Source organism: Sturnira hondurensis, unplaced genomic scaffold (genome assembly GCF_014824575.4).
Source record: "Sturnira hondurensis isolate 20B ecotype Veracruz unplaced genomic scaffold, ASM1482457v3 Scaffold0019428, whole genome shotgun sequence".
Taxonomy (NCBI): domain Eukaryota; kingdom Metazoa; phylum Chordata; class Mammalia; order Chiroptera; family Phyllostomidae; genus Sturnira; species Sturnira hondurensis.
The window spans coordinates 1,488,400-1,513,202 of NW_028092059.1; the positions used below are offsets into that span (position 1 = coordinate 1,488,400).

General features: G+C 37.7%; 1 long non-coding RNA gene across 2 annotated transcripts in view; it reads left to right on the plus strand.

Annotated features, from left to right (window-relative positions):
* Positions 1-18,484, plus strand: part of LOC118974380 (uncharacterized) — a 42,473-nt gene extending 23,989 nt beyond the window's left edge. For both annotated transcript variants that reach the window (XR_005063886.1, XR_005063887.1), the window contains exons 2-4: positions 14,879-15,016; positions 16,061-16,220; positions 18,007-18,484. This is a non-coding gene — a long non-coding RNA (uncharacterized LOC118974380). The remainder of the gene's footprint in view (positions 1-14,878; positions 15,017-16,060; positions 16,221-18,006) is intronic.
* The last annotated feature ends 6,319 nt before the right edge of the window (positions 18,485-24,803 follow it).

The window sequence follows — 24,803 nt, forward strand, 5'->3', positions numbered from 1 at the left end:
ACCAAAATTATCACATCTTATCACTTTCTGCTTGCATAGGGAACATATAAAAATTAATTCCTCTGCAAAATACTGTAAAGTAGTTTCATTTTTTTTCCTCTTTTTTAAAATAGGGATTTTGAGAGTCAGAGTCTGGAATCTGTGAATTGGTCAGGAAAATAATTTTAGAATATTCACTGTCCTCTTTTCTCCTGCTGTGGGTCCGTTGTTAAGCTGTAGGAAGAGAGATGTAGTCAAATGCTTAATATTTCCCACTAATTTTTCTCTGAGTGGATGGTTGGAGGTTCTTCTAGATCCTTTCTTTAACATCAGAAACTTCTTTTAAAAACAGACATTTAACACAGGCTCATTCAAGCTTCCACTCTGTAGTAAAACATGGGAATGTTTTTATTATGAATGAGTGCAGGAGGTGAGGGGGGTAGGGCTAAAGGAAAGTTAATAATCTTCGCAGAAGTTGCGGGAGCACTTTGGCTCCTCTGCATCACTCAGAGTTGGTCTTTGGTGGAACTGTGTAGAAGGTGGAGCTTGCCTTCGCCCTCTCCTTAGTCCTTTCTCCTTTCTTCCTTTGAGCTCCATCCAACAGCTATAACCCTGTTGCATTTCCAGTTACAATCCTGTGCCTTTGTTAAATGTTTGTTTCTGAATGCTGGACTGTCAGCCATGCAAGCCAGGGACTTAGTCTTAGCATTGCAGTGCCTAGTCAGTGCTGGGGAAATGGATGGAAGGCAAGCACACATGTGAAAGATTGGATGGTGGCAGTGGTTGCTGTTTAGGGTCCCTAGAGTAAACGACGCAGGAATTTGTAATAAGGTATTAATGTTACTGTGAGAGGTGGAGTGTACTACTAGACAGAGCACAGATTTGGAGTCATCTCTCACTGAAACCCCCCACTCACTAGCATTGTAATCTGAGTTCTGAGGCTTTTTGGTCTCGGCTGTCCCATCTGTGACACAGGCATAATATCACGTATGGCCTTTGGTACTGTCAAGATTTATTGATAAAATGACATAACATGCTTACCCTGAACTTCAGACTACACAGGCTTTGTTTGATTGTTTTTTCATTTCAACCTAAAAAAATATTTATTTGTGGTAAAATACAAATAATGCAATTTTCTACCTTCAACATTTTAAAGTACAGAGTTAAGTAGTGTCAAGTGCATTCACATTGTTGTGCAACCAGTACGGAAGTCTTTTTTCTTGCAAAACTGAAACTCTAGACTCATTAAACTACAACTTCCTATTCTCCCTACCACCAGCCCTGGGGACCACCAACCTTTCTGTCTCTACAAATTTAACTAGTCGAGGTACCTCACAGCAGTGAAATCTGACAGTATCTGTCATTTTGTGCGTGGCCTGTTGCGTTTAGCAAGATGTCCTCAAGGTTCATCTGCGTTATAGCGTGTGTCTGAATTTCTTCCCTTTTTAGGACTGAATAATATTCCATTGTAAGTATATACCACATTCTGTTTATTATTTATTCATCCATTTCCATTTGGATTTCTTCCATCCTTTGACTCTTATGAATAATAATGCTATGTTTATGAATGTACAAATATCTCTTTGAGACCCTGCTTTCAATTCTTTTGGGTATACACCCAGAAGTAGAATTGCTGGATCATATGGCAATTCTATTTTTAATAGTTTGAGGAACTGACATACTGTTTTCGATAGTGACTGCTCCATTTCACATTCACACAGTGTCCAACTTCCCCACATCCTTCGCAACACTTATTCTCTCTTTTTTGTTAGTGTTTATCCTAATCAGTGTATATGATATCTCATTGTGGCTTTGATTTGCATTCTCCTAATAACAGTTATTTTAAGTATGTTTTATGTGCCTTTTGGTCATTTGTATATCTCCTTTGAGAAATGTCTATGCAAGTCTTTTGCAGACTACATCAACTTTAAATTAATAGCAATGCCTTGGCTGGTGTGGCTCTGTGGGTTGAGCACTGGCCTGTGAACTGAAAGGTCACCAGTTTCGTTCCCAGTCAGGGCACATCCTGGGTTGTGGGGCAGGTTCCCAGGTGAGGGCATGTGAGAGGCAACCAACGAATGCATCTCTCACACACCGATATTTTTCTCCTTCTCTTTCTCCCTCCTTTCCAATCTCTCTAAAGTAAACAAGTACAATTGAAAAATAAATTAATAGCAATAGCAATATGACTACAACTGCAATTAATGATTACTCATGAATTTGATCATTATTTATGGGGCCTCGTCTGTGCCAGAGCCCATTCGAGGCATTAGTGGTACAATAGAGGGCAAACCAGACAAGCGTTTCTTTTCTCAAGGAGCTTACATGGGAGAAGACATATCAAATGAATAAGTAAAATGTAGAATACATTAAGTAATGATAAGTGTGCTGGAAAAAACTGAAGTGGGGAGGGAGGATAGGAAGTGGGAAGGGATTGACATTTTAGATAGGGAGTCTAGGAAAAGCCCCAGTAATAAGGTGTACACGGTCCTGAAGAAGGTAACGGAGCAAGTGGTGGCAGTATCTGAGAGACCCATCCTGACAGAGGAAATCACCCGCATGAAGCCCCTGGGCAGACATATGCCTGGTACATTTGAAAATCAGAGTCAATGTCGTTGGGCTGGAGCCCAATGGAAGGGGGACAGTAGGGTAGGAGGACTCAGGGAGGTGTGTGTATGAATTCATGCTTGTGTGCACACGAGTGTGCATGTGCCTGACCAGGTAAAACCTTGTATGTAAGGTTGCCATTTAATATGTAGATGCCCAGTCGAGTTCTAATTTCAGATAAACAACAAATAATTTTTAAGATATAAATAGGTCCCAAATATTATATGAAACTTACTTGTACTAAAATTATTCATTTAACTGGGTTTTTATATTTTTATTTGCTAAATCTGACAATGATCCTTGTGGGCCATTGTAATGACTCAGAGTTAGATGGGGAGGGACATCATTTGATTTAATTTTAACAAGATCACTTGCTCTTGTGTTGAGAATGTGCCCTAGGGAAGCAATGATGGATGCAGAGAGACCATGAGGAGGTTTTTGACTGATCCCAAACAAGAGATGATAGTAGCTTGGACCAGAGTAGTAGCAGTAGAGATGGTGAGAGATGGTCAGGTTTTGAAGGTCATTATAAGTTTGATGTATGTGCTTCTCCTTCCAGGAATATTTTCATTTTTAAAAGAAGATACCTTGAGCAGTCAATGTTTTATCTAAAGGATTGAATGTTCATACATCCAAATTAACATTTATTTAGCATTTGCTATATTAGCATTTATAGACACTGTGCTAATTGCCCACAGTCAAATAAAAATACTGTCTCAGGCAAACTCATTTAAAATCTTTGTACTTTTGAGGTCTCCTCCAACAATGGTTTATATTACAGGTGGTGGGAATGGGGCATAACATGTCACCAATTTTTAAACTTTTAGATGAATTCCATGTTTTACCTTTCAACCACTAGAAATAAAATGCTTATTATCTAAAATATTAGGAATAACATGCGGGCAAATTAAAAGAATATTGACCACAGAGCAAGATAGTTGTATGTTTCATAGTTTGCTAAAAATTACCTGGCTATGAATTTGTAACTGCCCTTATAATAAATGTTCTGCTTTCTGAGTTCCTGAGTTTCTGTTCACTGAGTATAGAGAAAAAATGGCTAAATGAAATTTGACCTGATTTCTTATGTAGAGTGTAGAGAACGATCCCCATGTCTTTCTCTCTTTGAATGGCATTATTTTGACTCATCCTGTTCTGATTGTTGAAAGTGCTTGTTATTCTCACTAAGCGACTTAAGGGTTTTTAGCCATCACCATTATGTTTAGATCAATGAGGCAAAAGCATGTGAAGAATTTACAGCTTTATTGCAAGTTTTATATGCTGGAGGTAAAGTATATATAGACCCTACCTTATGGAAGGAGTCTATTTTCCGCTACTGAACCAGGCCTGGGGGCTTTCTGGCCACTGCAATGGGAGTGCTGGTGAGCAAATGCAGATGCATGTTGGCGCACTCTAATACGATTTTTAAAAGTGTTCCGACAATCAATTTACTGTTGTCATCACATCTCTTCTGATTTTCAAGTGCAAATTTGACACCACTGTTCTTATTAACAATTAAAAAACATTGTGCCCCTCAAGTTTCCATTATAAGGGATGCGTTCTTGAAGATACGGTTACATTAAAATTCTTGCTACAAATGAAGCCAGCTAAAAATGTTTACCAACTTGAATTGAGCTCATCATGTTTTGTTTGCTGAATAGTGTTTTGTGATTTTACCAACAGAAGAATGAGTCTCCAAACTATTTTTAAAAGTGGAGCTTTTACTCTAAAGAAGTGCTTGCCTCATTTTCTTCATGCTACTCCAAACAAGATGTTGTTTATTACTTTGAAACACTATATGTAAACCCCAGGAATATGTTAAATATGATTGAAGTCTTGGCTGTCTTTAACAAATTGAAGTTTCCAGAAATTTAGCTGTGTTTAAAAACCAAAGCCATGTTTTCAGGAAAGATTTCTATTTCCAAATATGTGGTTGCCCAAACCTTTTATATTTTCATGTCAAATTCAGCTGCCAAATAACACACACTGTACCTTAGCTATAATAGAAAAACACACATAGACTTCAGATTTTAAAAAGCCCTGCAAGAACAACCATGATCATGTTTCTTGAACTTACACTATTCGTGTGCATGTAAGTGTGTTTTAGAGTGAGCTCTGTAAGGCGCCAGGCACTTGCATTGGTACCGATTGACGAGCACAGCACTAGGTTGGCACTGTGCAACGGCCGATCTGGGAAAACACAGGAATCCCTAGCCAGACCAAAATATGAGGTCAAGGAAGTCGCTTTTATAATAATAGTGGTTATCTGTTTAGTGTGTGATCTGGCAGTGATGTGATGTTGACCATACGCAATTATGTATATTTCTAAACTGGTTGTGTGCAAGCTCAGAGTAAGAAAAATCTCTCAGTGTGTGATAAAAGGCTATATATTGCCCTTTTATTTCCTGCATATGCTTTACTTAATCATTTATAAAAGACAAATTAATATTGAATGCCAATTTATTTTTGTGTTTTATGATATAGTCATGCCTACACATTTGGGATATTTATTAATATGTGCTCTTAATAGTTTGGCACAAGTTCAATGTCAATGAATGAATGATGTACATATTTTATAGTCTTCTTAAGGGATAATAATGTGGTTCAGGGACAGTGTGGCTTGATTTGGGGGGCTGGGGACTCTGATATTAGTCAGAAGGGATAGAGAACCATTAGTTATTTTTTGTCCTCTAGTACAAGGATGCAAAATTTTTGTTCTATTATAGTACATTTTCTTAGAATGGCATTATCAGGATTAGTATATAGATTAATGCCTAAGAAACTGGTTGATCACATGGGACTATCTTTTCCTTTAAGCTTTTAATGCGACTGAAAGTCATATTCTGTATTTTTATATCAGTGAAATGTGGTGACACAGCAAAGGAGTTCTATCGGCTTGTTGTGCACATCAAATGTAATCTTTCCTTTGCAGAAAAATATGTTTATTTTGAACAACAAAAAAGACACTTGATCATGTTGAGTATCAGAAAGGCTATGTTGGAGAGGATGGTGATTGGCTATTGTTTACCTACTCCATGGGCAGAACAAGGAAAAAAGGGATTGAATTTTAGCAAAGTGGGTTTAGCCATGCAGAAGCACTCGCGTTAAGTCACCATAACGGGTTGCGACTGTGGCCTTCTTTATCCCCTGGGACTCTGTTGTCTACTTTACTCACCAGCACAGTGCCCTCAGTAGGAGTTAGGGCACAGAAAAGGTGCTCAACTATTATTAAATGAACAAAGAGGAAGAACAGATTAGGAAGATGTGTATAGATGGCTAAGCATTTGGTCCCAATGTAATGTATTCATTTTATTCAATTTTTTAAAAAAGTGTATTGCATTTTTTCCATTACCATTTACCTTCCTTATTCTCACCTCCGCCCTCACAACAACCACCATACTGTTGTCTGTGTCCGTTAGTGCCTTTTCGTTTTTGCTCGACTCCTTCACCAGCAACCCTCCCACCCCAGAGCTGTCAGCCCACTCTCCATCTATGAGTCTGTCTCTATTTTGCTTGTTAGTTCAGTTTGTTCATTGGATTTCACATATGAGAGGAAGACAAATACCATATGATTTCACTCATAGGTATTCATTTTAAGGTTTAATGGAACATCTACAGGAGAATCAGAATGAAAAATACTGAAAAATCTCCCTGGAATTTTAAATTAAAACAGTATGTCATATTTACCTACAGAATTTCTAATTTTTTTTTCAGATCATGTTTTTTTTTTTTTTTTTCGTCGTGCAGCATAAAGAACATGGGGCTGTCACATCAGGAGTAGTGGGCTGGGAGACTTCTGGCCCTAGCACACTTAAATACCGAGGATGGCAGTGGGAGGAGCCTGGGAGATCAGCTGCAACTGTTGTCTTTGAGAAGCCTCAAGGACTGAATGTGAGATGGAAAGAGGTATGTATTTTGTCTATTTAATATTTCTGGGGGATTTTTCCACTGAATAACTTTATAGGTGTGCAAGAGGGAATGTGGTCAGTTATATATTATTACTTCTCACATCCAGCTGGACCTCAAAAGAGGATTTTACTTGAAGATGTGAAAAAAGGCTTTAAACAAGGAGCCAAGTGTAGCCACCAGAGAAGGTATCCCTTCCATCTCCATGTGAACTGCTTACTGTAAGACCAGCCAGTGTCAGATTCCAACCAAAAAAGACTTGGCACTATTGCGCAGAGCCCAACCCTTGGGTTGGGTTTTGGTGGCTCAGTCTCCAGGGACTTCTGTGCCAGGTCTTTGGAAAATGATATGTGGGGCTGATGTGGGCAGGAACACCTCTTATGAAGTGAAGGCACTTGAGTTTCCAAGTTTCATGGGCCTAGAAGGGATGATTAAATTATATTGTTTGCAAATTATAAGTAGTATAAAATCCAGATTAGTAAATATAAGCAAAATACACCATCAGCTTCATTCATTGTCAGAAAGAGTATCATAACAATGTCATTGCACTTGAAAACAGTTTCTAGTTTCATCATTTTCACTCTTCAAGTGTTTCTCTACATGCTTGGTGAACACTTGGAAATCATAGTCAATTATAAATTCAGCATATTACTTGAGGCCTAATATTTCAGAAACAAAATTATAAAAATCCTTTCAAAGTTTTTACAGCAAAATGATTAATGTGGGATATGGGTGTATTTTAATCTGTTTCGTATAATTGGTCTCCGGAAGTAATGGTGCATGGGTCCTGCAGAGCATTTAAATAGCCTCAAGTCTGGGAGGCTGAATAGGAAAAAGTAAGAGGTTGGGTGTATTTTAGAGGGTGTGAAGAGAACGTCACATAGAGATGCCTAGCAATATTTCTTTATACAGTGGAGTATCCAACAAGCCCTTTACTTTCAGTGAAATCTTCTATGGCATGTAGACAGACAACTTTGAAAGTGGTAGATCTAGTCCCTAGGAAGTGTTAGCCAATCTGGATGAGAAAAAGGTAAAAATTTGGCCTCATGTAAATAATGCTGTGTGGTGCATCTTGTGATGTGTGCTTTTATGTTAAGTTCTTAAAATTGGTTTAATCTGTACAGTCAGGACAAGTATTCATTGTTTTTCAGCTGACTACACTCCTTTGCTGTAACTTGAGTGGGGAAGGGGGATGGCAACTCTCGTTCCAGTTAGAAGAGCTGTAAGTGGATGTGCCACTCTCTCTGGAATAGAGTTATTTCTTAGCATGCTCTCCACTTTGCTCAATAATGTCAACTGATGATTTTAAAGTATGTTCTGTTTCTTACATGACCACACTGTTTGCATGTCAACAGAGAAGAGTGCACAGGTGCTCCCATTTCAGGCCACTCCTAATTATGTTTTTAACATTCTAGAAGAGCTGTATTTGTAATTTAGTGAGTCCTTCAATGCATAAACAATGAGATGCTTTTAATTAAACTAGCTATCTAGTATTTAGATAGAAAAAATTGCTCTGTTTTTTTTTACTTCACTCTCTTGTATTCTTAACACAAGTTTCTAACTGTGGCAGACACTCAGGTGTACTTTTGTGATAATTGCTTTCAAGTTCATTTTATCAATGTGCATATGCTTCCTCTTTTAACTTTCACAACTGACTCCTTTTTTCTTTCGAACAACATTATAGAGCATTTCCTTCTGGATAGATTAGACAACTGAAGGCCTAGAATAATGAAATTACAAGACCACAGTTTTTAGTTAATCCCCCAAAAGGGATACTCTACAGATTCCCAGATGAACTTTCCCACAGCCTTTTATGAAGAGGGACAGAACGTAGTGTTTTAATTATTAGTTCTCCAGCTCCTTGCCTTATCTTTGAGTTGTCCTGGTTAAGAACATCTTCAGGTAGGAGCTGACTCACAAGTTTCATTCACAAGGAACTCTGTGTGTCTTGTCACCTGGGTTTCCCTGGGGAAAGAAGAGGTAATAATTACTAATAAGAATTTGTTAACTCAGTGAATGAGTGAATAAATCAATGGGAGTAATGGCTCCTAACTGAGGTTCGCCAATGGCACCTGAGCTCTCTGCAACTCTCCCAAATGGCGGACCTCTCTCTGATCAGTGACCTGACTCAATCTATGAGCACACCACTGTCAACATGTCTTTCCTGTCCACTTGACTCGTTCTCCTCTGGACAACTTAGATGAGGGTCTGGTGCAGAGGCCACCAGTGTTGATCCATTCTTCTGTATCGGAAGAGGTTAGAAAGGATGAATCCTCTTAGGATCAAATGGAATAAGTGGAAGATGGCTAAATGTCTCCCAGATGAAGACAGGCCAGGTGCTGTAGGTGTTTAAGGAGTTAGCAATAGTGTTGAGTTTCTGCAAGACTTGCCATGGTTCAGCATCCCTCCCATTCTGCACAATGCTCTCCTTCCTTCCGTCCTTTCCCTGAGACAACTAGCATGTTGCTTCCAAAGAATTGCTATGACTGAACTCTGCTTAGTGTCATACTGGCACCTTGCACTAACAAAGGTGGTGGAACACACAGCACTATGCAACACATTGCTCTGTGTGCTGGGAGCATATTGTTGAGGTTACCATTCCTTGTTCCATACATTGCCTTCTCAAGGAGGCCCACTGGGACAAATTGTTATAAGATCTCATAAGCAGAAATAATTGTATCTCTCCTGAGCAAATGGATCATTCTTTGTTTTGAGAACACTGAAATTTAAGTAGTGGATAATGTCCCCTTATTCATGTAAACTATCTGTAGCTCAGATTTGAGTTTATAGATTATCTCTGTTAAATATATAAAACTTTCTTGCAAGAATTTTGTCTCTCTTAATTTTATTGTATTTTCCCTCCAGACTTATTCACCTGTTTTAAATTTAGGTCATCTTATTGTATGAATTTTCTTTTTTAATAAACCAATATAAAACCTTTGGGGGGAAATCAGGGTATAAAAAATAAAAAATAAAGACTAGTGTGGTCATGGAAAACCTTCATTTTATTTTTTTTAATCCCCCAAGTCTTAATTTTATGCCTTTTTCTACTCTAATCTCAACATCAATCCACCACTGTTTAGTGTCATAGTCTCTTTCAGATTCATTTCCTTTGTAAAAACGTGACCATTGTATTAAAGATATTAATAACAGATCCCTGCAGTTGCTACTTTCTAGAAATGTGAATTTAGTTAAACTACTTAACTTTCATTTATAAGAAGAGTAATGATATTTATGTTGTGGAAAGGCTGTAATGATTATATGAAATATTATTTGTAAAATATCTAGTATCTTCTTTGATACATAGTAGGTCTTTTCAAAAGATTGAAAACATTATCATAAGTAAAAAATGCATTAAACTTGGAGTTTAAGGTATCTTCTTTACTCATAAGCTTATAACCTTGAAAAATCATTTTACTTCTTAGGACCACATTTTTTTCTCATATGTAATTTTATGGCATGACCGTAGAGTCCTCAAGAGTCTAGCTTTACTATTCTTGGATTCTAAGGCTGGCCCTGAAGAACCTGGGGGAGTGTGCTCTCACTCTGCTCATGAATTTATTCACCTGGACGTAAAGGGTCTCGGGGAAAGGCATCCAGACCTGAAGCAGGGGAATGAAAAGGCTCATTGTGCTGGTCTTGATGTTCTTCACTGGTGTTGATTATGGTATTTGCAAAGGGAGTAGTGTCTTCTGGAATACCCTGAACTGCTTGTGATTATAGTCCTGAACTCAAGCAGATTTCCAAATACATGTCATTATGGATGTTGCTTTCTGTAGTGAGTGGTTTGTAACCTGATTACTCCGTGAGTACTTGGAGAGGGAGCAGTGGAACAAGGAGACCTGCTACTGCTGCTCGGTGACCACATAGGGTTCAGTCGTGGAATCAATCAGAACAAGTGTCTGTGTACAAGATTTGGTCTCTGTTCAGGAGCTATTGGACAATAGGAGACCCCGAACCAAGAAGGAACTCATTTATCAAAGATAACAAATAAAGGAAGAGTTGGTGATAGATGATGTAGAAGAATAATCCACACCGAAACCAAGCTGCAGTCATAACAGCTCATCAAGATGGAGGGGAGCTTTGTGGTCAAGAGCATAGAATTTTTTAGTGTGTGGTTTTGGCCCAGTTATTTAGTCTCTCAAAGCCTCAGTTTCCTCATGTCTCAGAGGGATATTGATACTCACCTCATATGTTTGTTCTAAGGAGATAATGTAAATGCCAAGATACGTTAGTCATAAGTAAGTATTACTATTAAAACTATTAATATTATTACAAGCCTCAAATTCACACTGGACTGTAAGGATTTGCTACCCCTAATCTAATAAACTATAGGAATGTAAGATTAAATGTTAAAAACAAACCATTAGATGACTGAATGGTTGAAATAGAGTACATTTTGAGAGAGATATTTTAATAAGTTTTTTAAATCAGTGCACCGTTTTTACTAGTTTTTATACTGTTGTTTTATCTCAGGGATCTTACTGTAAAAAAGGTAGCCATCTGCTTTTGCTTTTGATTGATTTCATTCTGTGTATATGAGGTGGGACTTTAAGTTAAGTGGTTTCCATGAACTTTCCTCATTATTTCAAGTCCTATTTTGTCTACTTCTGTCTTCTAACTTTGTATGGGAGAAATGTACATTTGCTCAACTTGTTCAAACATAGCATTATGACCCTAACTCCTGAAAAAAAATCTTTATTTTGTGATGGAACTTTTAAAAAAAGGTATGAAATGTTTAAAAGTACCAACCCTGAAGGAAGTGAGTGTTAAGACACTGTGGAACTAAAACAGAGAAAGTAATGTAGCGAAAAAAAATGTCACAAAAATAGAGAAACCACTGGAAACTAGTCTGGTTTGGGGTCCAGTGTTGTCTCAGTGAGCCTCAACTTTTGCTTGGTCCACTGAAAACTGAGTGCAATTTTGAGATCCTAAAGGGTGAGAATGTGTGGTAGGTACCGACTCAGAACAGAGCACCTGGGAGTGGTGGTTTTCTTGTGCTTCACTGTTTGAATCTTTCAGAAGAGAAGTGAAATTTTATAATCAGGGTTTCATTGACTTATTTAGTCTTGAGTGGCATTTTCATGTGTAATTTCTCCTAAGTCAAATGTTAGTCTGTTTTGATGTGAACACTTTGTAGATGAGTTTTCAGGGAGTATTTTCATAGAAAAGAAATTAGGATTGCAATCCCAGATTCTGGCTGCTTAACACTGAGAAATTAGGGTATCCTTAATTCAGTTTCTTGAAAATGTTCCACAATTATTCATTTATTATTGAATTAATGCACTAGTTTTTTTCAAGCAGTTTCACTACGTGGCTTCTGCATTTAAAACTTTTGAGTTGTGGTAAAAAATAACATAAAATTCACCATCTTACCCATGTTAAGCGTGCAGTTCTGTAGTGTTAAGAATATTCAAATGGTTGTGCAACAGAGCTCCAGAAACTTTTCATCTTGCAAAATCAAAACTATACCCATTAAACAGTAACTTTCCATTTTCTCCTTCCCCCAATTCAGTTTTGAAGAGGGGTTTGCATGTGTTTTGTGATTATAGTTTGAGGAGGCCAGAGGTCATTTAGGTGAATTGCAAACTGTAGGACACTATATACCTACTTGAAAGAGTGAACAATTGTCAGGAATGATTGTTCATTGTCAGGATTTATTTATTTACTTTATTTTTATTTTTAGTTGAACTATAGGACTTAATGGCACACCCGCAGTCCTTGAAAGGCAGGTCTCACTGCTGCCTTTGTTTTGAGTAGGAAAAGAATCCAGGTCTAGAGACCAAATCAGCTGTTTTGGTCTAGGAATATTTTTAGTAGGAAGATTTACAATCAAAATCAAAACCAGAAATGGAATAAGGCAGAAAACCCTGATAATGAAGGAAGATAACTTTTGAAATATGTAAATAACTGAGAGAAATTGTGAAATTATTTTTCATTGAGATATTAGAAAGGAAAATATTCACCTCAACATTGTGATTCAGTTAGGACCAGCGCACCAAAGGGAGGTATTAACGGGTCCTTAACTATCCTCTTTTCTATACTGTTCAAAGCTTTGTTACAGAGTCTGGTGGGGCCACAGTACAGGGCAAAACCCAGGAGGAGGTGATGTTGAAATGTGAATAGAGATACCTCACAGCCTTCATTTTCTTAACTTGAAAGCATTAAAAAAGTGCAGAGAGTCCTGGTAGGAAAATGAACACCATGGAAGAGGTTTATGTGCCAGAGTGATGCTTCGACCTACTGATGCTTTGGTGCAATTCTTCGTCACTTATTTGAAAAGGGAGGATGGTGAAGTGTCGTCTTATTGGCTGCCATCATCTTCACAGCTACCATGCATTAATGTGATGGATGAAATATGATGAAATAGCAATGATGGCAGTGCTGACTCAGTGGAGATGATGAGAACAGTAATCATGTAAGTATGTGAATGGTCCACCTTTCTATCAGACCTCTTGCCGGACGTCTCAAAATTCAGAAACTCAAAGTTTGACGATACTTTTAAACCTCTGCAGGGTCAAATTACCTAGAGTCACTTAAGGCTTGGTTCTAATGTGTTTCAGGTATATTTTACATCAAACGGGTTTTTATGTGTCAATCTGGGAACTTAATTATCATTTATAAACTTGTTTCCTAGCTAAAAATGTATTTTGAGTCCAAAACAAATAAATTTAAAATTTCAAGGAAATACCCTTTTTAAGTAGGAAATTGTTTCAATTTGTTCTTGTAATTCTATATCAGCATTTAATGAAATATTTTAATTTGGTTTTGGATCGAAAACTATACCTAATTTTAATAATGGAGAACAGTAGGGTAACTAAAAATGAACAATATTGCATGTAAGTTCTTGATACATATTGGTTGAATTAATTAAATACAGAGACATTTATATTTAGTTATTTGACTTTGAAATATAGGGTAAGAGTTTTTAAACTTCAATTGCATTGTCTAATGATGCCTTTTTAATTTTGATATTAATATAAATTTTTATGTATCTAAATTCACGTTTCACCTACTCCAAGCTTATTCTTAGTGGTGGGGAGAGTTAACCTAAAATTGAAAATATGTTTTAAGCAATATCCAAATTAGTTGATCCAAACACAAATAATAAAGTACAGATGGTATTAATATTAGGTAGTGATGGACTAAAGGAAAATATAATGCAAAAGAATAGGCTGTTATAGTGACCTATTTAACTGAGTCTGGGCTGCCAATATATTTCTGAGAGTTATTTTTAAGGTCCTTTCTATGGGGGAGTATATGGTGATAATCCCAGTTTCAGTTATAAAATATTGGCACATAAATGAAAGCCATGTGCGACAACTCTTACCACATTTATTGCTAACATTGATCAGTGATTTGGTTTCTAGACCTGGATTCATTTCCTTGGTCAAAACCCCATCTGATTCTCTGTCCATCTCTTGGTGGATGGGGATGGCCTTCCAGGTTGGAGGGAGAGTGTTTCTAAGATACTCCTCTACCAGGACCTACAAAAGAGTTAATGTAGCGGGCACACTCTTTGAGAAAAATTGTCATCTACAACTTGGGGACATTAAAGAATGTGGGAAGGATCCAGGGAACGGTAGAAATGATACTGGATTAGAACCCTAGGGACCCTGTGGTTAGGTTTAAGGAAACTAATAATTTCATCAATATTTACCAATAATTGAATGTTTTCCACATACCAGGTGCTGTACACATCATTTTGTTTAATCTTCACAAAACCTTGTAAGGTAAATCGGATTAATCCCATTTCAAGATTTTAAAAAAAAAAAACCTCCAGAGATTTAGAGAAGTTAAATTATGTTCCTCAAGCTGTTGCAGATGGTAAAATGGACCTGTGATGCAGTCAAACATCATAAGACACTGAAGCCAATGTGTCCATTATTCTGCTGGAGCTTGCTGTGTTGGTTGTGGTGATTTGAGACCTGGCCGCTATTCTCTGGGTGACCATTTTGTTCACTTATTGACCATTAGTTAAATTTGAAGTTCTTTAGAGTTCTCCTTCAGTCTGCTTCCTTCCTCTTTTTCACCTCTGGTTATTTTCTTCCTACTTCTCCTATCGCTCTCGGATTGGAAACAAAGGCTGTGATTCCTGTGACAGGAATCACATTCCTGTGATTCTCTTCCTGCACCACAAAACCCGGTTAATTAGGACAGAGGAGCCAGAAATACGGTGACAGTCAGTTTCTCTTTCCATGCACTTCAGCCCAGCTATCAGGGCACATTTAGATTAGGCATACTTAAGGATATCCATGAGTAATAACTATAAGATTTGTCATAGATAACTGTATTGGGTACGTTCAGATGTACAACTCTGTTTTTCTATCATTATGTGATATTTCATGTTGACTTGTCAAACTGAAAAATACCCATATTGATTTTGCAGAAAGCTTCACATGTGAGATAAATGCACTCAAAGACTCCTCACAAGTAGCTCTTTGGAGCTTCAGATGTGAAATGGATCATCCCTCAATCTGTAATAGACCCTTCTGTGAAGCTCTTCAATCAAACCTGAGGATTCAAGGTGAAATTGAGGGGAGGATGGGAAACCCCGAGAGGGGAATTTGAGTGAACTGGCTGAGAAAGGAACCTGGGGTATGCGTGCCTCTGTTTTTCGGTTCTTTCCCTCAGCACAGGAAGGCTGTCAATCACTGTTTGACCTTACATGCCGCCTGTGTGTGATACCTGGGGACAAGGGGACAGACAAGCTGTAGTGGGAGTGACACATGCACCTTTGATGTCTTTCCATTTGTCATTTTTTCCTGACAACCTTCGGGTTGTTTTTGAAGTGGCTACTTTATACATATTTATTTCTGAAGGTTCTCTTTCCTCCAAATTAAAGTATTCATATTGTTATGTTTGGCAGAATGAATTTTTACCTGTTGGGAAAAGCATAAATAATCTCTTGAAGAAGTTAGTGATGTATGATAACTACCTCAGTTAGAAAGAATTGTCATCTTGTGTTAAGTAATGATCCTAGTAAGCACATCTTATTTAGGAATCATGTGTGTAGATCATGTAATGACTTTTAATTAGTTTGTTCCCAGTAAAGCAATAAGACGGAGTTACCTCTAGTGAGGGAAACAGCAGTCTTCTGAAATTAGTTTTCCTGTTACACTTCTTATTTATTTGGGGGCATATTTTCAGTTGGACATTTCTGGGTTAACTAAAAGAAACTCTAGAAGTTTCCATGGGCTATTTGGTTTGGGGGAGCAGTGAATCCTGACACCAAAGTAAGTAATAGAACCTAGGCTTTGGAATTTATGCTCTAATACAGAATATGTTTGATAATAGTTTTTGATGCTAAGCTGCTATGAAATGATTGCTATCCCATAACTGTGTCATAGTTTTCCTAAGCCGAGGGGACAGTGTTGTTTGTTAAGCTCACATATTAGTATAATCTTAAGAGCATACTAATTGCCAGGGAGGTTTATGTTTGCTCTGTACATGTGTTTAGAGATCACGGTGGCTTATACAGCATAATTTTAGAGATGGAGAAAATGACTATTGTAATACTCGCTACTCTCAGTTTCCTCTACAGCAATGCCCTTACACCTTTCTTTTTCAGGCGTTTTGTAGCATCCTAAACAGAAGGATATTGAAGGGAGCTGATTCCGCTTTGATCCTTGTGCTTGTTGTCAAAGCGCTTGGGATTGAAGAGACTGTTGGCTACAATTGACTGTGACAATTAGGAGATGATCAGAGCCCTAGAGTGGAGCACTTAAAGGGTAATTTACATGTCAGTTTGTCGAATAAAAAAAAGATATTCAGCTAAGGTTTTTTTCCCCCCTCAGAGCCTTGTAAACTGCAATTTGTGCTCTGGTAAGAAAAACCTGGCAGAGGAGTTAGGGTGGCCATTACCATTTGAAAAGAAGCAATCATAAGGCCGCCGCTGAGCCCTTTGTCCACTAAAAATGCTGATTTGCAGGCAGTGAGTGAAAGAGTGGAACCGTCACTAAATAAAACCTAGAGCTAGGTATCTACCTCCCCACCACCCGCCCTCGCCCAACCCCTTGGTGGCTTTTTAATGTTTGTTAGAGGTGGTTTAAAAATGTATCTTAAATCCTGCACTTACTATCATTGTAACATTGTTATTGGTCATGAATGTCCTCCGCCCCCCCCCCCAAAATGAAAGGATGCTTTGAGGAACTGGGAGTGGAACACACAGGACAGGCAGTTGACAGCGTCTCATCCTTTTCCCTGTGGTGCTGCATCACTGTTCTCCTCCAGTCATCCTTTGCTCTACACTGTTTTCCCTACTGTATCAATGTGCTTCTAGGCTTTTTCCCTTGTATATTTATGCTCCAATTTTAAACTGGGAACTGTATTTCTAACTTTCACATACTTAGCTTATTTGGGCGAGTTGGCTGTGAATATGGTGTAGGCTTAGTGCTGTACACATGTGGTCATCTCTTTACTTTTCTATTAGGTAATCTACACATAGAAGTCAAAAAAATAGCGAGAGAGCTAAAAGAGGATAATTGCCAGTAAATATATGGTGATAGCAGTTATACATCATCCATTTAATTGTGAAATAGGGTAAGAAAAATTAGTTATTCCAAAAGTTTTTGAGCCTGCTCCCCACCATGGAAATCATGAATAACAACGGCATATGGTCGCAAGATTTTCATTTGGATAATTGTCAAAAAAAAAGGTAATATATCCACACAATTGTCTTGTCCAGGCATATTCAAATTTTGTGTGTGTGTGCTTGATTCAGAGATGAACATGAACTTTCAAAGGCAGATTCATTTCACATTCCATTTTGGGGATGCTGGCCAGGGTGACGGGCATTTGTAGAGAGGCAGCAGAGGGTTGGAAATGAGTTTGTCTTCATCCCAACACATCGGCCTTTATTGACTAGAGGGTAGGAACGAGCATGGTTTTTACCAACCAGAGGCTCCAGAGCCCATTGCTGTTTTCTCATGTCTCTCACCTGGACACACTCAATACTTCCAAATTAGAGCGCTTTATTTTTCTTAATTTGTGTCTAATACCTTAACAACGACAATTTTTTTTCAAGGGATGATTTGTGAAAGGAGATACATTCTACTTTTGGGGGGTTTGAAAATCACAGTAGTCAGTGAGGAGTCTGGTTGAGAAAAGGCAGTAACTCAAAGTCTGATACAGCGTTTCCTTCTGCCTGCTTTGCAGGAAGTCCCTGTGCGTCTTAATAGTTTTATAACTCCCTAGCATCCCTGGTGTTCATGACCACCCACCCCTGCAAAGAAGAATATACAACACAGAAAAAAATAAGGATAAGTGAATAGGTTATTAGGTGCAAAGACGATAATGAGCGGGGGAGTCAGAGAAGGCAGTCTGGGCTCCCTCACCCTGCGTCTGGAGAATGCAGTAACAGCGTATCTGTATCAAAAATCAGGCCCAGCAGGAGGTATTGGTCTCCCAGGTAATGTGCGTAAATGATGAGCAGATGAGCCATCCTCCTATTGATTTAAGCATTTTGTTCCAGCCAGTCACAATTAACTTTGATTTGTTTTTACTTTCCTCTTACAGGTTTGCATTTAAAACACTCTTGGAGCACTAATGGTATAAAATTCTGGTAACTGCACATTCTCTTTTTAGAGAGGTAATAAATGAATGAATGAAATGGCAGGGATTATTTGCTATTCTAAGGGCGAACTGTCAGAAGATTTCTACTTGAATGAAATTGTTTTGGAAGGTGAGCTGGAACAAGACTCTTGCAACTAAAGCGAAGTGACTCTGAGTGTGGTTTTTGATGTTTCTTTTCATCGAAGAATTCTGCAAAACTGTTCTTGGACTTAGAAGTTGATTTACATTTTATTTATTGGAGATTATATAGGTGAATCATATGAAAACATTTAAAAGTGTGTGTATTTGACTATTAATAAGTGCATGGGGGTCTTTTGAAAGCTCATTTGAAATGATTTGAAATGAGTTTTTCTGTTTACCATCACAGTGTTTTTACAATGTATAAATTGCCATATTGTGACAAAATAAATTACTGAAATGCTTTGAAACGTTTTTAGGAATATGCCCAAGAAAACAATATGTAAATTCTTAGTTAAGTCACACGTTAATTCATTGAAATGTTGCTGCTACTGAAAAGTTCTAGAACCTTTAGCACAATATTCCAGAACATTTACTGTCTTGTTTTAATAAGCTGCTTTCTTTGTATACCTGTTTGATGGCAGCACAAAAGTTGCCAGATTTAGCAAGTAAAAATCAAGAATTTCTAGTTAAATTTGAGTTTCTGATAAATAGTGGATACTTTTTTTAATGTAAGTATGTCCCATGCAATGCTTGCATTTTATCTGGGAACCCTAGTTGATACTTTGATATTGCAACCACACATTGAATGGATGGGTTAGTAATTTATAATTTATGAATTATCATGTATAGATTAGTTTACTTTCACTGTCGTATTAGGTAGGCCAGCCAGAATGCTGCTTTCAAATAGAAACCAAAGGCTTTTAACTCATTATTGCTGAGTTTAACTTTCCCCATCATGTTCCCAGGGCGAGCTGCGACTTGTCATTTTGAGTATAATAATTTCTGCCTGACTAATGCCAGGAAGACTTCGGAGAAGGTGGCTGAAAGGGTCTAGCTTACCTATGTTGACTAGGCTACGACAGAGGTGTTTGGAGGTTACAGACAAAGAGAAGTGAGTGATGCAATGAGAATATATTAGCTTTGTGAGGCCATGTCTTTCCTTTTAGGGCAGTGTTGTGACTACATAGGTAGCTGAATTCAAAACCCTTGTAATTCTGATTTTGGTAGGGTCTTCTGGGAAAGGAAAGATTCTATGTCCTTGCATTTTTATTTTATTTTACTCTGTTTACAATAATCGAGTTGCCATGAGAGAAGCTAAGCTGAAACTTATAGAAAATCAGATTTCTCTTTGGAGACAGTGTCAGTTCAGGCTGCTGGAACAAAATACTATAAACCGTGCAGTTTATAAACAACAGACATTTCTTGTCATTCTGGAGGCCGGAAGTCTGAGATCAGAGTGCCAGTATGGTCAGATTCTGGTGAGGGCCCGCTTCCAGGTTTGCAGATGGTGTCTTCTTCCTGTGTTCTCACACCGTGGAGAGCAGAGCACTCTGGTCCCTTTTGCTCCTTATAAAGGCACTAATCTCGTTGATAGGGGCTCCACACTCATGACCTAATCACCTCCCAAAAGCCTACCTCCTAATACCATCTCACTTGGTTTTGTGACTCTAACATATGAGTTTTTGAGTGACACAAACATTCAGTCCATGACTGTTTCTCGCTGCCTTTAATCTTTTCCTCAGCATTTGTCAGATGCTGTCAGTGAAAACTCTGTAGCACAACAATTTGAAAGCCCTGTTTCCCATCCCCCTAAGTCCCCTTCTAATTTCATGCACAGCTTCAAGGAATGGACAGTTCCTGGGAAGCCCAGACTTCTGGAACATTTTTTGAGTCTTCTAATTTCTGCCTCAGAGCCTTTTCCAGAACTGTAGAAGCCAGCTCAGTGCGCTTCCTGAAGTTTGTCCTGGAAATGTGGGGGTGTTAACATCCTTGAGGGCAGCCTGATGGGGACAGGAGCCTGTGGATAAATGTTCCAGCCACATATCTTTGGGACAGACATTTCTGAGAGGCACTTGGCGTGCTTCTCAGAGGTCCCATCTTCAACAACTGGAATCTTATGTTCCCTTACGGTACATTATGCGGGTTGGCCCTAGTCCTGCCTGCCTCACTGTTTCCATTCTCTGCCCCCTATTTCTAGGGATAACCAATGTGCATTGAATTCCTTATTTCAGGCCCTGTGTTCAGGGACACCCCAGCTAGGATACTCCTGATGCTCCTAGCACCACAGTTCTCTCCTCGTTCTATGACTGGGTACTCTGCTTCCATCAAGGTTTCCTTTTCCTGTTGTCCGAAGTGAGTTCTGCCACTGTTCCTACCACCAAAACCAAGTCACATGACTTACCCAGTACTTCATGCATGTTCACCTCACCCGAATTTGCCTTTACAATAAAAACATTTTTTATTGAATCCCCAACTTGCAAATTTCCATGCAGTTAAGTCTTCAACTATGTGACCATTTCTAAAACCTTCATGAAGTTGTTAGTTTTGAACAAGAAAAAGGATGAACATACGCAATTTTTTGTGCTTTGCTGCTTATTGGTGGTTTCTTCTGGCAATTATAGTCACTGGTAGCCCCTCAGGAGTGAAAGTAGAAACTACCCTCAGTCCCAGCACCACTGTCACCGGCAGGGTTAGCCACACCAGTGACAAATGGCAGCATTAGATGTAACTCAGTCTTTACCTGGCCAGTGACGGGAGCTCAGGTACAAGCCAGAGTAGGTTCCGTCTATTGGATCATAAAACTATAAAAGGGAATCTAATTTTCTGCCATTCAATCTGTTAGATGGGAATATTTTCAGAACCTATACAAACAGAAGGAACCTCGTCGTATGTATCAATGTCTAAAAGAAACTTTATTTAACGTTTTTTTTTTGTATATGAGAACTAAACTTCTCATTGCCTACAGATTAAATTATTTTGATTGGCTGAATTTCAATGGATACCTTAAAATGTAAATAACAGAAAATAATATAATTATTGCGTATTTAGTTATAAACCAGTTGCTATGCCTGAATCCAAATTAGAATTAGGATACATGAATCACTGCAGTTAGTATACGTAAAAAAAACACAAACTATGCAACTGATCCAATTAGAAACATTTGACACATACACACTTACATAACAAACCCTGACAGTGGGAACAGACTCCACATGGAATATTTCTTAGACAGATCTTAGGAAAGGCCAAGGCATCTTCTCCCAAAATGCCTAAAGACAATCAGTATTCAGTCTGTCTATATTTAAAGCATTCTTTGGATAATAGCACTCAACCAATGTAGAGATGCTAGATAACTATCCTAAATTATAAAAAAAGTGTATGTGAATGATCAAGTGTTCAGTATCATCAATAGATAAACATTTGTGGCTTATAACTTTCACCGATGGAAGCATTTCCTTCTCAGCACTAATACCAAATACCATTTGAATCAGAATTCTTTGATTCTTGGGGCCCTAGATGACAGTTTGATGAACCCATGTCCTAGGAGAGAGAAATATTTTCTTTTTACATGTATATCACCTATCAGTACCAGCGGTTAGGGAGAGAGGTGACAAGCCATGGATCCCCACCAGCTATTACTCAGATACCCATCCCTTTAGGATGTATTCCAACATTCTCATGAGATAGCCATGATTTCTTACCTTTAAACTTTGAGCTCAGGAAAATTGCTTCAATTCCGTTAAGTAAGAATGACTTGGGAATATTGGCCATTCTCCCCATTTAGATGCATAGTGAGAAGATAATAGTGAGCCATCATAAATGTGAGCTTTGAAAAAACTGACCTTTTGACTAGTTTGCAAATCAATATTGACTTTGGTGTAGAAAAGGTCTCCAGTTCTTTCTTCTTTCAATGTGAAGTGGCATGGTCAGAATTGGGGGGAGAGTGTTTTGCCCTTGATTTCTCTTCTAGGGAGTTAGGCAGAGGCCAGAACAATGTACAGGGACCTTATAACTTGAGTTGTTCTTTGGTTTACAGCATCCTTCCATAACTTGTCACCAGGGACCTGATTGTACAATATTATTACATAACCAACTCTTTGACAAACTGTCTAGTGATTGTAAAGAGGTTCTGACTTTATGTCTAGCCAACAATTTAGGTACTGATAGAATCTGTGTTATTAATTTTTATTTTATTAATCATTTATTCTCTAAGTGTGCTAATCTCTAACACTCTATCATTATGTAATTTGATACATGATATAGTACTCAGAGAATCGGTGACAAATAACATTAAATTAGTCCATTATAACTAAATATTACAAAATTTGCAAGCAATGCTCTGAGGGAATAAAGCAGGCCTCAGAAAACATGATTTTCCCACACACTTTAGTTATGTGAATTTGAATAGTCCTATTACCTCTCAGACTTCATTTCCCTAATATTTTAAATAACAGAATTGAAACAAATGATCACTAATTTTTCCCCAGCTCTACATGCTATGTATTTGTTGAACGATGATTAAAAACATAACTACATAAGTGCTTTAATTGGAAGGATATGCTTTCATTTTTCTTGGCTGTTCCAACTTTTAATAAGTTTAACTTAAGTAGAATAGTAACATTTTCTGTAGAGCTCTAAGACTACGTTAAGCCTTTGACTAAAACTTCTGTTTTTTGATGGGTAGGCACAAAACAATTAAGAATTTATAAAATAAATTTCCACCTCATTCACACGTGTCAAAAATCCAGCAATAAGATGAACACTTGTTCTTTTTTAGAGAAGTGTGCACAGGCTTTTGTTAGTTCCAGGATGATAGCAAGGTGTCAGGATCACACAATGTAGAGCCACAGATCGGTGTCTGGGAGACTGCCAGAAACTACAGGGCCGAAAGAACGTGTCGGTTTATGTGTATTCTCGAGATTTTGTTATCCAGTCTCAGGCTGTTTGACCATTTTGGGGATTCATACTCTATTTCTGATTCTCAAGCTCTGACTAGTTCTCAGAATAAAAATGTGATTGACTAGTAGGTTAAGAATATAGATCAGAAAAAGTTAACTTGACTGACCAAAACTAAGAACAATGAATTTTAATATGTCGTACAGTATTTGAAACATTTCAAAAATACTTATCAAGTGTGAAATGTGCCTGGAATTTGTTATAAATTATTAAACCATTAATTTTTATATTTCATAATTGTAGGGTCTTTACTGTTATACAATCTCTACATTTTTCAAGTGGGTCACTTGTATCAATATTTCACACATGAAATAGCAAGTGAATATTACTGATAGTGACAATAAATTGATTTGATGTATTCTGATATTTTCTACTGAGCAAAGTTTACACTATTATCAACAATGTTATTTGACAGTTATATGCTTTAAATTATCTTCTTATGAACACATACCCTATACACATTGTGCCTTTCCAAGTTGTCATAATTGATATTTATAATTATAAACTATTTATCATTATAATGTATCAACAATAAGGCATCATATAACATTAATACCATGATTGGTGTTTGTAATTTCTAGAGATTCAGATACCTACTAGACTTGAATTGGGCCAAAAGAAGGAATAAAGGAGACATTCTGGACTCTACATAGAAAACATTCAAAATTGATTTGGTATCAAATTTAAGGAGAAAATGTGCCAATAAGAAAATAGACTTTTTCAGAATTAAATTCGGCATTTGTTACTTAATAACATTTGTCATTTCCAATCTTTCATATGTAGCAAATTAATTTAAAATCATTTTGCTCTTCCAACTGCTTTTGTGTATTGTGTTTCTTTTCTCATATTCTTTTGGATAACATTTGGGAAAAAATAAGACTACAACAGTCAATGGTTACCATCAGGATGGAAGACAGTTGTAAGACCAAGGAACAGGTGGGGTATGTATGATGGGAAATATTCACTTTTTGTGCCACCATTTTGTAGCTACTCAAAAAAAAATTTTTTTTAGCAAATGGTGGATATTGTTTCTTTACAAAAAATGGTTCTGTACTGGATCCATCTGCGAAGTATAAACATGTCATCAGCACTCATTTTCCATCTCCAAAAAACATTCCCCATGTCCATATTTGATTTTCGAGTGCATCTGTGCACTGATGGAAACCCTCCCAACATGCTGCCACACAATTGCAAAACCCACACATTTCTGTCTTTGAATCAAGCTTTCACCAGAGCCTTGCCTCCCCTGGGCATAAGCCTGTTTCGAAGTTGCAAAGGGCCTCTGGGTGACCCCACTAAAAGGAACTTCAATGTCCGTGGAAAGGTTAAGTTATTCCTCTCAGGGAGCTGATTTTGTCCATGAAGTTTTTTCTACTTTGCTAAAAAGATGTTTTCTTGTCTTTTTGAATTTCTCTCCTTGTGCCTTCACTGTATTTCTCTAATTATTACTGCTCGTACTACTGAGTTTCTCAATGACTAAAGTCACGTGTAGGAAATAAAGTGAAAATCTTGATATTAGTTTGGTTTTCAGAAAGTTTAAGTAGAAAAAGCAGGGAGTTAATCTCAGCAAGTTGAAAAGCAAGCATCCCGAATTCTATGAGTTCCCAGTGTTACCGAGAGTCACATATTCTAAACCCAAACATCACTGAAAATTTTAATCTCTTCCTAAACACAATCAGAAGTGGTCCCCTTGGTAGAGCAGGAAATTTTGCTTCACCCCGTTATTGTCCCTACATGAAACCAGAGTTCCCTTTGCTATCCAGAGATGGGGTAAGCCTTGCCTGTCATTTTTCATCAGGTTGTTTTAGGTAATTTTTGTTATG